The sequence below is a fragment of the Haliotis asinina genome, chromosome 1, assembly GCF_037392515.1.
Source record: "Haliotis asinina isolate JCU_RB_2024 chromosome 1, JCU_Hal_asi_v2, whole genome shotgun sequence".
Taxonomy (NCBI): domain Eukaryota; kingdom Metazoa; phylum Mollusca; class Gastropoda; order Lepetellida; family Haliotidae; genus Haliotis; species Haliotis asinina.
In genome coordinates, this window is record NC_090280.1 from 64048017 (window position 1) to 64060335 (window position 12319).

Genomic DNA, 12319 nt, shown 5'->3' on the forward strand with positions numbered 1-12319 from the left:
CCTAGCCCAGACTCCTTGCAGCAGTCCTAACCCTCACTGTATCCCTCACCCTAACCCTCATTTTTTTTCACTAGTACTGTTGGAGTAGTAAAGTGACTTTGGAAATGAGGACAACTCAGTTATTTTTGTTTGATTTCTCATGAGGCCTAAAATATTGTACCCCAACATATTCCGGTAAGAGTGAAAAGAAATTAAGTGCCAGTCACTACAGCACGAAAAATGTCTTTCTGATAAGAGTGTGAGATGTAGCCGTGATCCTCTAGTGGTTAGGACTTTGCGTTGTGGCCGCAAGAACCCCGGTTCGAATCCGGGTCACGGCATGTTACCCCAACTTTTGCAAGGTGAAATTCTCTGCATTTTCCCAGACGCTTGTCTTTCCTGTCGCCCACTAGGACGTAGCCTTTGCTCAAATGTTTTTGCGTCTCAACTGCAGAAGTTTTCAAAATGAAGCCATTTTCTACAGCCATCCACTTGCTACACTGATTATAGAGGCACCTAGTTTTACTACGTTTTAGCTGATGTGTAGCTGATGTAGCTGCCTAAGTCCTTCACCTCCTTCTCAAACTTTCATGTCATGCAGGGAAACTTGTCCATCTTCTACAGCAACTTACTCTTTGATTTCATTTGAGCGCCTTCATATCCTTCATACTATGGCTGAAAGTTACTCTTATCATCAAGTACATTGCTGATGTCATTAGTAAATGGCGGAAACACTTTGCTCACTGACTTGTGTGGGACTTCCAGCTGTTTTTAGAGGGCGTCATCAACATTATACTGTGACAAAGCGATGTGTTTAATGGCTGATCGTAGGAAGGAAAAGGCTGAAAATGTGTATAAATCCCCGGCCCTTTCAGCTGGTAGAACAGCCGTGATCGTCTAGTGGTTAGGACTTTGCGTTGTGGCCAAAAGAACCCAGGTTCGAATCCTGGTCACGGCATCTACACTTTTCATTTTGGGATATCAGCATTCTTTCTTTTTAATGACCGAAGTTACAACAGCTACATGCAGAAGTCGGCCCATTTCAAACTACTGCAGAAAAGAATTCTGATCATTCCGCCACAGTATTTTAGTGGACATGTTTTGGCTAAGATTGGGGACATCTAACCCCAACCCCAACCCGCACCCTACCCCTAATCCAAACCCTGGTCCTAACTCTACGTTTAACCCTAGCCCTATACCTTAACAGTGTCGAAGTGTAAGCCTAGCCCTGATCCTAAGCCCAGCCCTCACTCTGACTCCAACCCTAGCCCAGACTCCTTGCAGCAGTCCTAACCCTCACTGTATCCCTCACCCTAACCCTCATTTTTTTTCACTAGTACTGTTGGAGTAGTAAAGTGACTTTGGAAATGAGGACAACTCAGTTATTTTTGTTTGATTTCTCATGAGGCCTAAAATATTGTACCCCAACATATTCCGGTAAGAGTGAAAAGAAATTAAGTGCCAGTCACTACAGCACGAAAAATGTCTTTCTGATAAGAGTGTGAGATGTAGCCGTGATCCTCTAGTGGTTAGGACTTTGCGTTGTGGCCGCAAGAACCCCGGTTCGAATCCGGGTCACGGCATGTTACCCCAACTTTTGCAAGGTGAAATTCTCTGCATTTTCCCAGACGCTTGTCTTTCCTGTCGCCCACTAGGACGTAGCCTTTGCTCAAATGTTTTTGCGTCTCAACTGCAGAAGTTTTCAAAATGAAGCCATTTTCTACAGCCATCCACTTGCTACACTGATTATAGAGGCACCTAGTTTTACTACGTTTTAGCTGATGTGTAGCTGATGTAGCTGCCTAAGTCCTTCACCTCCTTCTCAAACTTTCATGTCATGCAGGGAAACTTGTCCATCTTCTACAGCAACTTACTCTTTGATTTCATTTGAGCGCCTTCATATCCTTCATACTATGGCTGAAAGTTACTCTTATCATCAAGTACATTGCTGATGTCATTAGTAAATGGCGGAAACACTTTGCTCACTGACTTGTGTGGGACTTCCAGCTGTTTTTAGAGGGCGTCATCAACATTATACTGTGACAAAGCGATGTGTTTAATGGCTGATCGTAGGAAGGAAAAGGCTGAAAATGTGTATAAATCCCCGGCCCTTTCAGCTGGTAGAACAGCCGTGATCGTCTAGTGGTTAGGACTTTGCGTTGTGGCCGCAAGAACCCAGGTTCGAATCCTGGTCACGGCATCTACACTTTTCATTTTGGGATATCAGCATTCTTTCTTTTTAATGACCGAAGTTACAACAGCTACATGCAGAAGTCGGCCCATTTCAAACTACTGCAGAAAAGAATTCTGATCATTCCGCCACAGTATTTTAGTGGACATGTTTTCGCTAAGATTGGGGACATCTAACCCCAACCCCAACCCGCACCCTACCCCTAGTCCAAACCCTGGTCCTAACTCTACGTTTAACCCTAGCCCTATACCTTAACAGTGTCGAAGTGTAAGCCTAGCCCTGATCCTAAGCCCAGCCCTCACTCTGACTCCAACCATAGCCCAGACTCCTTGCAGCAGTCCTAACCCTCACTGTATCCCTCACCCTAACCCTCATTTTTTTTCACTAGTACTGTTGGAGTAGTAAAGTGACTTTGGAAATGAGGACAACTCAGTTATTTTTGTTTGATTTCTCATGAGGCCTAAAATATTGTACCCCAACATATTCCGGTAAGAGTGAAAAGAAATTAAGTGCCAGTCACTACAGCACGAAAAATGTCTTTCTGATAAGAGGGTGAGATGTAGCCGTGATCGTCTAGTGGTTAGGACTTTGCGTTGTGGCCGCAAGAACCCCGGTTCGAATCCGGGTCACGGCATGTTACCCCAACTTTTGCAAGGTGAAATTCTCTGCATTTTCCCAGACGCTTGTCTTTCCTGTCGCCCACTAGGACGTAGCCTTTGCTCAAATGTTTTTGCGTCTCAACTGCAGAAGCTTTCAAAATGAAGCCATTTTCTACAGCCATCCACTTGCTACACTGATTATAGAGGCACCTAGTTTTACTACGTTTTATGGCCCACGTGTAGCTGATGTAGCTGCCTAAGTCCTTCACCTCCTTCTCAAACTTTCATGTCATGCAGGGAAACTTGTCCATCTTCTACAGCAACTTACTCTTTGATTTCATTTGAGCGCCTTCATATCCTTCATACTATGGCTGAAAGTTACTCTTATCATCAAGTACATTGCTGATGTCATTAGTAAATGGCGGAAACACTTTGCTCACTGACTTGTGTGGGACTTCCAGCTGTTTTTAGAGGGCGTCATCAACATTATACTGTGACAAAGCGATGTGTTTAATGGCTGATCGTAGGAAGGAAAAGGCTGAAAATGTGTATAAATCCCCGGCCCTTTCAGCTGGTAGAACAGCCGTGATCGTCTAGTGGTTAGGACTTTGCGTTGTGGCCAAAAGAACCCAGGTTCGAATCCTGGTCACGGCATCTACACTTTTCATTTTGGGATATCAGCATTCTTTCTTTTTAATGACCGAAGTTACAACAGCTACATGCAGAAGTCGGCCCATTTCAAACTACTGCAGAAAAGAATTCTGATCATTCCGCCACAGTATTTTAGTGGACATGTTTTGGCTAAGATTGGGGACATCTAACCCCAACCCCAACCCGCACCCTACCCCTAATCCAAACCCTGGTCCTAACTCTACGTTTAACCCTAGCCCTATACCTTAACAGTGTCGAAGTGTAAGCCTAGCCCTGATCCTAAGCCCAGCCCTCACTCTGACTCCAACCCTAGCCCAGACTCCTTGCAGCAGTCCTAACCCTCACTGTATCCCTCACCCTAACCCTCATTTTTTTTCACTAGTACTGTTGGAGTAGTAAAGTGACTTTGGAAATGAGGACAACTCAGTTATTTTTGTTTGATTTCTCATGAGGCCTAAAATATTGTACCCCAACATATTCCGGTAAGAGTGAAAAGAAATTAAGTGCCAGTCACTACAGCACGAAAAATGTCTTTCTGATAAGAGTGTGAGATGTAGCCGTGATCCTCTAGTGGTTAGGACTTTGCGTTGTGGCCGCAAGAACCCCGGTTCGAATCCGGGTCACGGCATGTTACCCCAACTTTTGCAAGGTGAAATTCTCTGCATTTTCCCAGACGCTTGTCTTTCCTGTCGCCCACTAGGACGTAGCCTTTGCTCAAATGTTTTTGCGTCTCAACTGCAGAAGTTTTCAAAATGAAGCCATTTTCTACAGCCATCCACTTGCTACACTGATTATAGAGGCACCTAGTTTTACTACGTTTTAGCTGATGTGTAGCTGATGTAGCTGCCTAAGTCCTTCACCTCCTTCTCAAACTTTCATGTCATGCAGGGAAACTTGTCCATCTTCTACAGCAACTTACTCTTTGATTTCATTTGAGCGCCTTCATATCCTTCATACTATGGCTGAAAGTTACTCTTATCATCAAGTACATTGCTGATGTCATTAGTAAATGGCGGAAACACTTTGCTCACTGACTTGTGTGGGACTTCCAGCTGTTTTTAGAGGGCGTCATCAACATTATACTGTGACAAAGCGATGTGTTTAATGGCTGATCGTAGGAAGGAAAAGGCTGAAAATGTGTATAAATCCCCGGCCCTTTCAGCTGGTAGAACAGCCGTGATCGTCTAGTGGTTAGGACTTTGCGTTGTGGCCAAAAGAACCCAGGTTCGAATCCTGGTCACGGCATCTACACTTTTCATTTTGGGATATCAGCATTCTTTCTTTTTAATGACCGAAGTTACAACAGCTACATGCAGAAGTCGGCCCATTTCAAACTACTGCAGAAAAGAATTCTGATCATTCCGCCACAGTATTTTAGTGGACATGTTTTGGCTAAGATTGGGGACATCTAACCCCAACCCCAACCCGCACCCTACCCCTAATCCAAACCCTGGTCCTAACTCTACGTTTAACCCTAGCCCTATACCTTAACAGTGTCGAAGTGTAAGCCTAGCCCTGATCCTAAGCCCAGCCCTCACTCTGACTCCAACCCTAGCCCAGACTCCTTGCAGCAGTCCTAACCCTCACTGTATCCCTCACCCTAACCCTCATTTTTTTTCACTAGTACTGTTGGAGTAGTAAAGTGACTTTGGAAATGAGGACAACTCAGTTATTTTTGTTTGATTTCTCATGAGGCCTAAAATATTGTACCCCAACATATTCCGGTAAGAGTGAAAAGAAATTAAGTGCCAGTCACTACAGCACGAAAAATGTCTTTCTGATAAGAGTGTGAGATGTAGCCGTGATCCTCTAGTGGTTAGGACTTTGCGTTGTGGCCGCAAGAACCCCGGTTCGAATCCGGGTCACGGCATGTTACCCCAACTTTTGCAAGGTGAAATTCTCTGCATTTTCCCAGACGCTTGTCTTTCCTGTCGCCCACTAGGACGTAGCCTTTGCTCAAATGTTTTTGCGTCTCAACTGCAGAAGTTTTCAAAATGAAGCCATTTTCTACAGCCATCCACTTGCTACACTGATTATAGAGGCACCTAGTTTTACTACGTTTTAGCTGATGTGTAGCTGATGTAGCTGCCTAAGTCCTTCACCTCCTTCTCAAACTTTCATGTCATGCAGGGAAACTTGTCCATCTTCTACAGCAACTTACTCTTTGATTTCATTTGAGCGCCTTCATATCCTTCATACTATGGCTGAAAGTTACTCTTATCATCAAGTACATTGCTGATGTCATTAGTAAATGGCGGAAACACTTTGCTCACTGACTTGTGTGGGACTTCCAGCTGTTTTTAGAGGGCGTCATCAACATTATACTGTGACAAAGCGATGTGTTTAATGGCTGATCGTAGGAAGGAAAAGGCTGAAAATGTGTATAAATCCCCGGCCCTTTCAGCTGGTAGAACAGCCGTGATCGTCTAGTGGTTAGGACTTTGCGTTGTGGCCAAAAGAACCCAGGTTCGAATCCTGGTCACGGCATCTACACTTTTCATTTTGGGATATCAGCATTCTTTCTTTTTAATAACCGAAGTTACAACAGCTACATGCAGAAGTCGGCCCATTTCAAACTACTGCAGAAAAGAATTCTGATCATTCCGCCACAGTATTTTAGTGGACATGTTTTCGCTAAGATTGGGGACATCTAACCCTAACCCCAACCCGCACCCTACCCCTAATCCAAACCCTGGTCCTAACTCTACGTTTAACCCTAGCCCTATACCTTAACAGTGTCGAAGTGTAAGCCTAGCCCTGATCCTAAGCCCAGCCCTCACTCTGACTCCAACCATAGCCCAGACTCCTTGCAGCAGTCCTAACCCTCACTGTATCCCTCACCCTAACCCTCATTTTTTTTCACTAGTACTGTTGGAGTAGTAAAGTGACTTTGGAAATGAGGACAACTCAGTTATTTTTGCTTGATTTCTCATGAGGCCTAAAATATTGTACCCCAACATATTCCGGTAAGAGTGAAAAGAAATTAAGTGCCAGTCACTACAGCACGAAAAATGTCTTTCTGATAAGAGGGTGAGATGTAGCCGTGATCGTCTAGTGGTTAGGACTTTGCGTTGTGGCCGCAAGAACCCCGGTTCGAATCCGGGTCACGGCATGTTACCCCAACTTTTGCAAGGTGAAATTCTCTGCATTTTCCCAGACGCTTGTCTTTCCTGTCGCCCACTAGGACGTAGCCTTTGCTCAAATGTTTTTGCGTCTCAACTGCAGAAGCTTTCAAAATGAAGCCATTTTCTACAGCCATCCACTTGCTACACTGATTATAGAGGCACCTAGTTTTACTACGTTTTATGGCCCACGTGTAGCTGATGTAGCTGCCTAAGTCCTTCACCTCCTTCTCAAACTTTCATGTCATGCAGGGAAACTTGTCCATCTTCTACAGCAACTTACTCTTTGATTTCATTTGAGCGCCTTCATATCCTTCATACTATGGCTGAAAGTTACTCTTATCATCAAGTACATTGCTGATGTCATTAGTAAATGGCGGAAACACTTTGCTCACTAACTTGTGTGGGACTTCCAGCTGTTTTTAGAGGGCGTCATCAACATTATACTGTGACAAAGCGATGTGTTTAATGGCTGATCGTAGGAAGGAAAAGGCTGAAAATGTGTATAAATCCCCGGCCCTTTCAGCTGGTAGAACAGCCGTGATCGTCTGGTGGTTAGGACTTTGCGTTGTGGCCGCAAGAACCCAGGTTCGAATCCTGGTCACGGCATCTACACTTTTCATTTTGGGATATCAGCATTCTTTCTTTTTAATGACCGAAGTTACAACAGCTACATGCAGAAGTCGGCCCATTTCAAACTACTGCAGAAAAGAATTCTGATCATTCCGCCACAGTATTTTAGTGGACATGTTTTGGCTAAGATTGGGGACATCTAACCCTAACCCCAACCCGCACCCTACCCCTAATCCAAACCGTGGTCCTAACTCTACGTTTAACCCTAGCCCTATACCTTAACAGTGTCGAAGTGTAAGCCTAGCCCTGATCCTAAGCCCAGCCCTCACTCTGACTCCAACCCTAGCCCAGACTCCTTGCAGCAGTCCTAACCCTCACTGTATCCCTCACCCTAACCCTCATTTTTTTTCACTAGTACTATTGGAGTAGTAAAGTGACTTTGGAAATGAGGACAACTCAGTTATTTTTGTTTGATTTCTCATGAGGCCTAAAATATTGTACCCCAACATATTCCGGTAAGAGTGAAAAGAAATTAAGTGCCAGTCACTACAGCACGAAAAATGTCTTTCTGATAAGAGGGTGAGATGTAGCCGTGATCGTCTAGTGGTTAGGACTTTGCGTTGTGGCCGCAAGAACCCCGGTTCGAATCCGGGTCACGGCATGTTACCCCAACGTTTGCAAGGTGAAATTCTCTGCATTTTCCCAGACGCTTGTCTTTCCTGTCGCCCACTAGGACGTAGCCTTTGCTCAAATGTTTTTGCGTCTCAACTGCAGAAGTTTTCAAAATGAAGCCATTTTCTACAGCCATCCACTTGCTACACTGATTATAGAGGCACCTAGTTTTACTACGTTTTAGCTGATGTGTAGCTGATGTAGCTGCCTAAGTCCTTCACCTCCTTCTCAAACTTTCATGTCATGCAGGGAAACTTGTCCATCTTCTACAGCAACTTACTCTTTGATTTCATTTGACCGCCTTCATATCCTTCATACTATGGCTGAAAGTTACTCTTATCATCAAGTACATTGCTGATGTCATTAGTAAATGGCGGAAACACTTTGCTCACTGACTTGTGTGGGACTTCCAGCTGTTTTTAGAGGGCGTCATCAACATTATACTGTGACAAAGCGATGTGATTAATGGCTGATCGTAGGAAGGAAAAGGCTGAAAATGTGTATAAATCCCCGGCCCTTTCAGCTGGTAGAACAGCCGTGATCGTCTAGTGGTTAGGACTTTGCGTTGTGGCCGCAAGAACCCAGGTTCGAATCCTGGTCACGGCATCTACACTTTTCATTTTGGGATATCAGCATTCTTTCTTTTTAATGACCGAAGTTACAACAGCTACATGCAGAAGTCGACCCATTTCAAACTACTGGAGAAAAGAATTCTGATCATTCCGCCACAGTATTTTAGTGGACATGTTTTGGCTAAGATTGGGGACATCTAACCCTAACCCCAACCCGCACCCTACCCCTAATCCAAACCCTGGTCCTAACTCTACGTTTAACCCTAGCCCTATACCTTAACAGTGTCGAAGTGTAAGCCTAGCCCTGATCCTAAGCCCAGCCCTCACTCTGACTCCAACCCTAGCCCAGACTCCTTGCAGCAGTCCTAACCCTCACTGTATCCCTCACCCTAACCCTCATTTTTTTTCACTAGTACTGTTGGAGTAGTAAAGTGACTTTGGAAATGAGGACAACTCAGTTATTTTTGTTTGATTTCTCATGAGGCCTAAAATATTGTACCCCAACATATTCCGGTAAGAGTGAAAAGAAATTAAGTGCCAGTCACTACAGCACGAAAAATGTCTTTCTGATAAGAGGGTGAGATGTAGCCGTGATCGTCTAGTGGTTAGGACTTTGCGTTGTGGCCGCAAGAACCCCGGTTCGAATCCGGGTCACGTCATGTTACCCCAACTTTTGCAAGGTGAAATTCTCTGCATTTTCCCAGACGCTTGTCTTTCCTGTCGCCCACTAGGACGTAGCCTTTGCTCAAATGGTTTTGCGTCTCAACTGCAGAAGTTTTCAAAATGAAGCCATTTTCTACAGCCATCCACTTGCTACACTGATTATAGAGGCACCTAGTTTTACTACGTTTTATGGCCCACGTGTAGCTGATGTAGCTGCCTAAGTCCTTCACCTCCTTCTCAAACTTTCATGTCATGCAGGGAAACTTGTCCATCTTCTACAGCAACTTACTCTTTGATTTCATTTGAGCGCCTTCATATCCTTCATACTATGGCTGAAAGTTACTCTTACCATCAAGTACATTGCTGATGTCATTAGTAAATGGCGGAAACACTTTGCTCACTGACTTGTGTGGGACTTCCAGCTGTTTTTAAAGGGCGTCATCAACATTATACTGTGACAAAGCGATGTGTTTAATGGCTGATCGTAGGAAGGAAAAGGCTGAAAATGTGTATTAATCCCCGGCCCTTTCAGCTGGTAGAACAGCCGTGATCGTCTGGTGGTTAGGACTTTGCGTTGTGGCCGCAAGAACCCAGGTTCGAATCCTGGTCACGGCATCTACACTTTTCATTTTGGGATATCAGCATTCTTTCTTTTTAATGACCGAAGTTACAACAGCTACATGCAGAAGTCGGCCCATTTCAAACTACTGCAGAAAAGAATTCTGATCATTCCGCCACAGTATTTTAGTGGACATGTTTTGGCTAAGATTGGGGACATCTAACCCTAACCCCAACCCGCACCCTACCCCTAATCCAAACCCTGGTCCTAACTCTACGTTTAACCCTAGCCCTATACCTTAACAGTGTCGAAGTGTAAGCCTAGCCCTGATCCTAAGCCCAGCCCTCACTCTGACTCCAACCATAGCCCAGACTCCTTGCAGCAGTCCTAACCCTCACTGTATCCCTCACCCTAACCCTCATTTTTTTTCACTAGTACTGTTGGAGTAGTAAAGTGACTTTGGAAATGAGGACAACTCAGTCATTTTTGTTTGATTTCTCAAGAGGCCTAAAATATTGTACCCCAACATATTCCGGTAAGAGTGAAAAGAAATTAAGTGCCAGTCACTACAGCACGAAAAATGTCTTTCTGATAAGAGGGTGAGATGTAGCCGTGATCGTCTAGTGGTTAGGACTTTGCGTTGTGGCCGCAAGAACCCCGGTTCGAATCCGGGTCACGGCATGTTACCCCAACTTTTGCAAGGTGAAATTCTCTGCATTTTCCCAGACGCTTGTCTTTCCTGTCGCCCACCAGGACGTAGCCTTTGCTCAAATGTTTTTGCGTCTCAACTGCAGAAGCTTTCAAAATGAAGCCATTTTCTACAGCCATCCACTTGCTACACTGATTATAGAGGCACCTAGTTTTACTACGTTTTATGGCCCACGTGTAGCTGATGTAGCTGCCTAAGTCCTTCACCTCCTTCTCAAACTTTCATGTCATGCAGGGAAACTTGTCCATCTTCTACAGCAACTTACTCTTTGATTTCATTTGAGCGCCTTCATATCCTTCATACTATGGCTGAAAGTTACTCTTATCATCAAGTACATTGCTGATGTCATTAGTAAATGGCGGAAACACTTTGCTCACTGACTTGTGTGGGACTTCCAGCTGTTTTTAGAGGGCGTCATCAACATTATACTGTGACAAAGCGATGTGTTTAATGGCTGATCGTAGGAAGGAAAAGGCTGAAAATGTGTATAAATCCCCGGCCCTTTCAGCTGGTAGAACAGCCGTGATCGTCTAGTGGTTAGGACTTTGCGTTGTGGCCGCAAGAACCCAGGTTCGAATCCTGGTCACGGCATCTACACTTTTCATTTTGGGATATCAGCATTCTTTCTTTTTAATGACCGAAGTTACAACAGCTACATGCAGAAGTCGACCCATTTCAAACTACTGCAGAAAAGAATTCTGATCATTCCGCCACAGTATTTTAGTGGACATGTTTTGGCTAAGATTGGGGACATCTAACCCTAACCCCAACCCGCACCCTACCCCTAATCCAAACCCTGGTCCTAACTCTACGTTTAACCCTAGCCCTATACCTTAACAGTGTCGAAGTGTAAGCCTAGCCCTGATCCTAAGCCCAGCCCTCACTCTGACTCCAACCCTAGCCCAGACTCCTTGCAGCAGTCCTAACCCTCACTGTATCCCTCACCCTAACCCTCATTTTTTTTCACTAGTACTGTTGGAGTAGTAAAGTGACTTTGGAAATGAGGACAACTCAGTCATTTTTGTTTGATTTCTCATGAGGCCTAAAATATTGTACCCCAACATATTCCGGTAAGAGTGAAAAGAAATTAAGTGCCAGTCACTACAGCACGAAAAATGTCTTTCTGATAAGAGGGTGAGATGTAGCCGTGATCGTCTAGTGGTTAGGACTTTGCGTTGTGGCCGCAAGAACCCCGGTTCGAATCCGGGTCACGGCATGTTACCCCAACTTTTGCAAGGTGAAATTCTCTGCATTTTCCCAGACGCTTGTCTTTCCTGTCGCCCACTAGGACGTAGCCTTTGCACAAATGGTTTTGCGTCTCAACTGCAGAAGTTTTCAAAATGAAGCCATTTTCTACAGCCATCCACTTGCTACACTGATTATAGAGGCACCTAGTTTTACTACGTTTTATGGCCCACGTGTAGCTGATGTAGCTGCCTAAGTCCTTCACCTCCTTCTCAAACTTTCATGTCATGCAGGGAAACTTGTCCATCTTCTACAGCAACTTACTCTTTGATTTCATTTGAGCGCCTTCATATCCTTCATACTATGGCTGAAAGTTACTCTTATCATCAAGTACATTGCTGATGTCATTAGTAAATGGCGGAAACACTTTGCTCACTGACTTGTGTGGGACTTCCAGCTGTTTTTAAAGGGCGTCATCAACATTATACTGTGACAAAGCGATGTGTTTAATGGCTGATCGTAGGAAGGAAAAGGCTGAAAATGTGTATAAATCCCCGGCCCTTTCAGCTGGTAGAACAGCCGTGATCGTCTGGTGGTTAGGACTTTGCGTTGTGGCCGCAAGAACCCAGGTTCGAATCCTGGTCACGGCATCTACACTTTTCATTTTGGGATATCAGCATTCTTTCTTTTTAATGACCGAAGTTACAACAGCTACATGCAGAAGTCGGCCCATTTCAAACTACTGCAGAAAAGAATTCTGATCATTCCGCCACAGTATTTTAGTGGACATGTTTTGGCTAAGATTGGGGACATCTAACCCTAACCCCAACCCGCACCCTACCCC

At 44.6% G+C, this 12319-nt stretch overlaps 16 non-coding genes across 16 annotated transcripts; all 16 read left to right on the plus strand.

Moving 5' to 3' along the window:
* Positions 1-248: 248 nt before the first annotated feature.
* Positions 249-320, plus strand: Trnah-gug (transfer RNA histidin (anticodon GUG)). Its single transcript has one exon. It is a non-coding gene; the product is annotated as a tRNA-His (tRNA).
* A 1170-nt stretch (positions 321-1490) lies between these two features.
* Trnah-gug (transfer RNA histidin (anticodon GUG)) lies at positions 1491-1562 on the plus strand. The gene has a single exon. It is a non-coding gene; the product is annotated as a tRNA-His (tRNA).
* Positions 1563-2107: 545 nt separating this feature from the next.
* Trnah-gug (transfer RNA histidin (anticodon GUG)) lies at positions 2108-2179 on the plus strand. Its single transcript has one exon. It is a non-coding gene; the product is annotated as a tRNA-His (tRNA).
* A 553-nt stretch (positions 2180-2732) lies between these two features.
* On the plus strand, positions 2733-2804 carry Trnah-gug (transfer RNA histidin (anticodon GUG)). Its single transcript has one exon. It is a non-coding gene; the product is annotated as a tRNA-His (tRNA).
* Positions 2805-3976: 1172 nt separating this feature from the next.
* Trnah-gug (transfer RNA histidin (anticodon GUG)) lies at positions 3977-4048 on the plus strand. The gene has a single exon. It is a non-coding gene; the product is annotated as a tRNA-His (tRNA).
* A 1170-nt stretch (positions 4049-5218) lies between these two features.
* Trnah-gug (transfer RNA histidin (anticodon GUG)) lies at positions 5219-5290 on the plus strand. The gene has a single exon. It is a non-coding gene; the product is annotated as a tRNA-His (tRNA).
* Positions 5291-6460: 1170 nt separating this feature from the next.
* Positions 6461-6532, plus strand: Trnah-gug (transfer RNA histidin (anticodon GUG)). The gene has a single exon. It is a non-coding gene; the product is annotated as a tRNA-His (tRNA).
* A 547-nt stretch (positions 6533-7079) lies between these two features.
* On the plus strand, positions 7080-7151 carry Trnah-gug (transfer RNA histidin (anticodon GUG)). Its single transcript has one exon. It is a non-coding gene; the product is annotated as a tRNA-His (tRNA).
* A 553-nt stretch (positions 7152-7704) lies between these two features.
* Positions 7705-7776, plus strand: Trnah-gug (transfer RNA histidin (anticodon GUG)). The gene has a single exon. It is a non-coding gene; the product is annotated as a tRNA-His (tRNA).
* A 545-nt stretch (positions 7777-8321) lies between these two features.
* On the plus strand, positions 8322-8393 carry Trnah-gug (transfer RNA histidin (anticodon GUG)). Its single transcript has one exon. It is a non-coding gene; the product is annotated as a tRNA-His (tRNA).
* A 553-nt stretch (positions 8394-8946) lies between these two features.
* Trnah-gug (transfer RNA histidin (anticodon GUG)) lies at positions 8947-9018 on the plus strand. Its single transcript has one exon. It is a non-coding gene; the product is annotated as a tRNA-His (tRNA).
* Positions 9019-9565: 547 nt separating this feature from the next.
* Trnah-gug (transfer RNA histidin (anticodon GUG)) lies at positions 9566-9637 on the plus strand. Its single transcript has one exon. It is a non-coding gene; the product is annotated as a tRNA-His (tRNA).
* A 553-nt stretch (positions 9638-10190) lies between these two features.
* On the plus strand, positions 10191-10262 carry Trnah-gug (transfer RNA histidin (anticodon GUG)). The gene has a single exon. It is a non-coding gene; the product is annotated as a tRNA-His (tRNA).
* A 547-nt stretch (positions 10263-10809) lies between these two features.
* Positions 10810-10881, plus strand: Trnah-gug (transfer RNA histidin (anticodon GUG)). Its single transcript has one exon. It is a non-coding gene; the product is annotated as a tRNA-His (tRNA).
* A 553-nt stretch (positions 10882-11434) lies between these two features.
* Positions 11435-11506, plus strand: Trnah-gug (transfer RNA histidin (anticodon GUG)). The gene has a single exon. It is a non-coding gene; the product is annotated as a tRNA-His (tRNA).
* A 547-nt stretch (positions 11507-12053) lies between these two features.
* Trnah-gug (transfer RNA histidin (anticodon GUG)) lies at positions 12054-12125 on the plus strand. The gene has a single exon. It is a non-coding gene; the product is annotated as a tRNA-His (tRNA).
* The last annotated feature ends 194 nt before the right edge of the window (positions 12126-12319 follow it).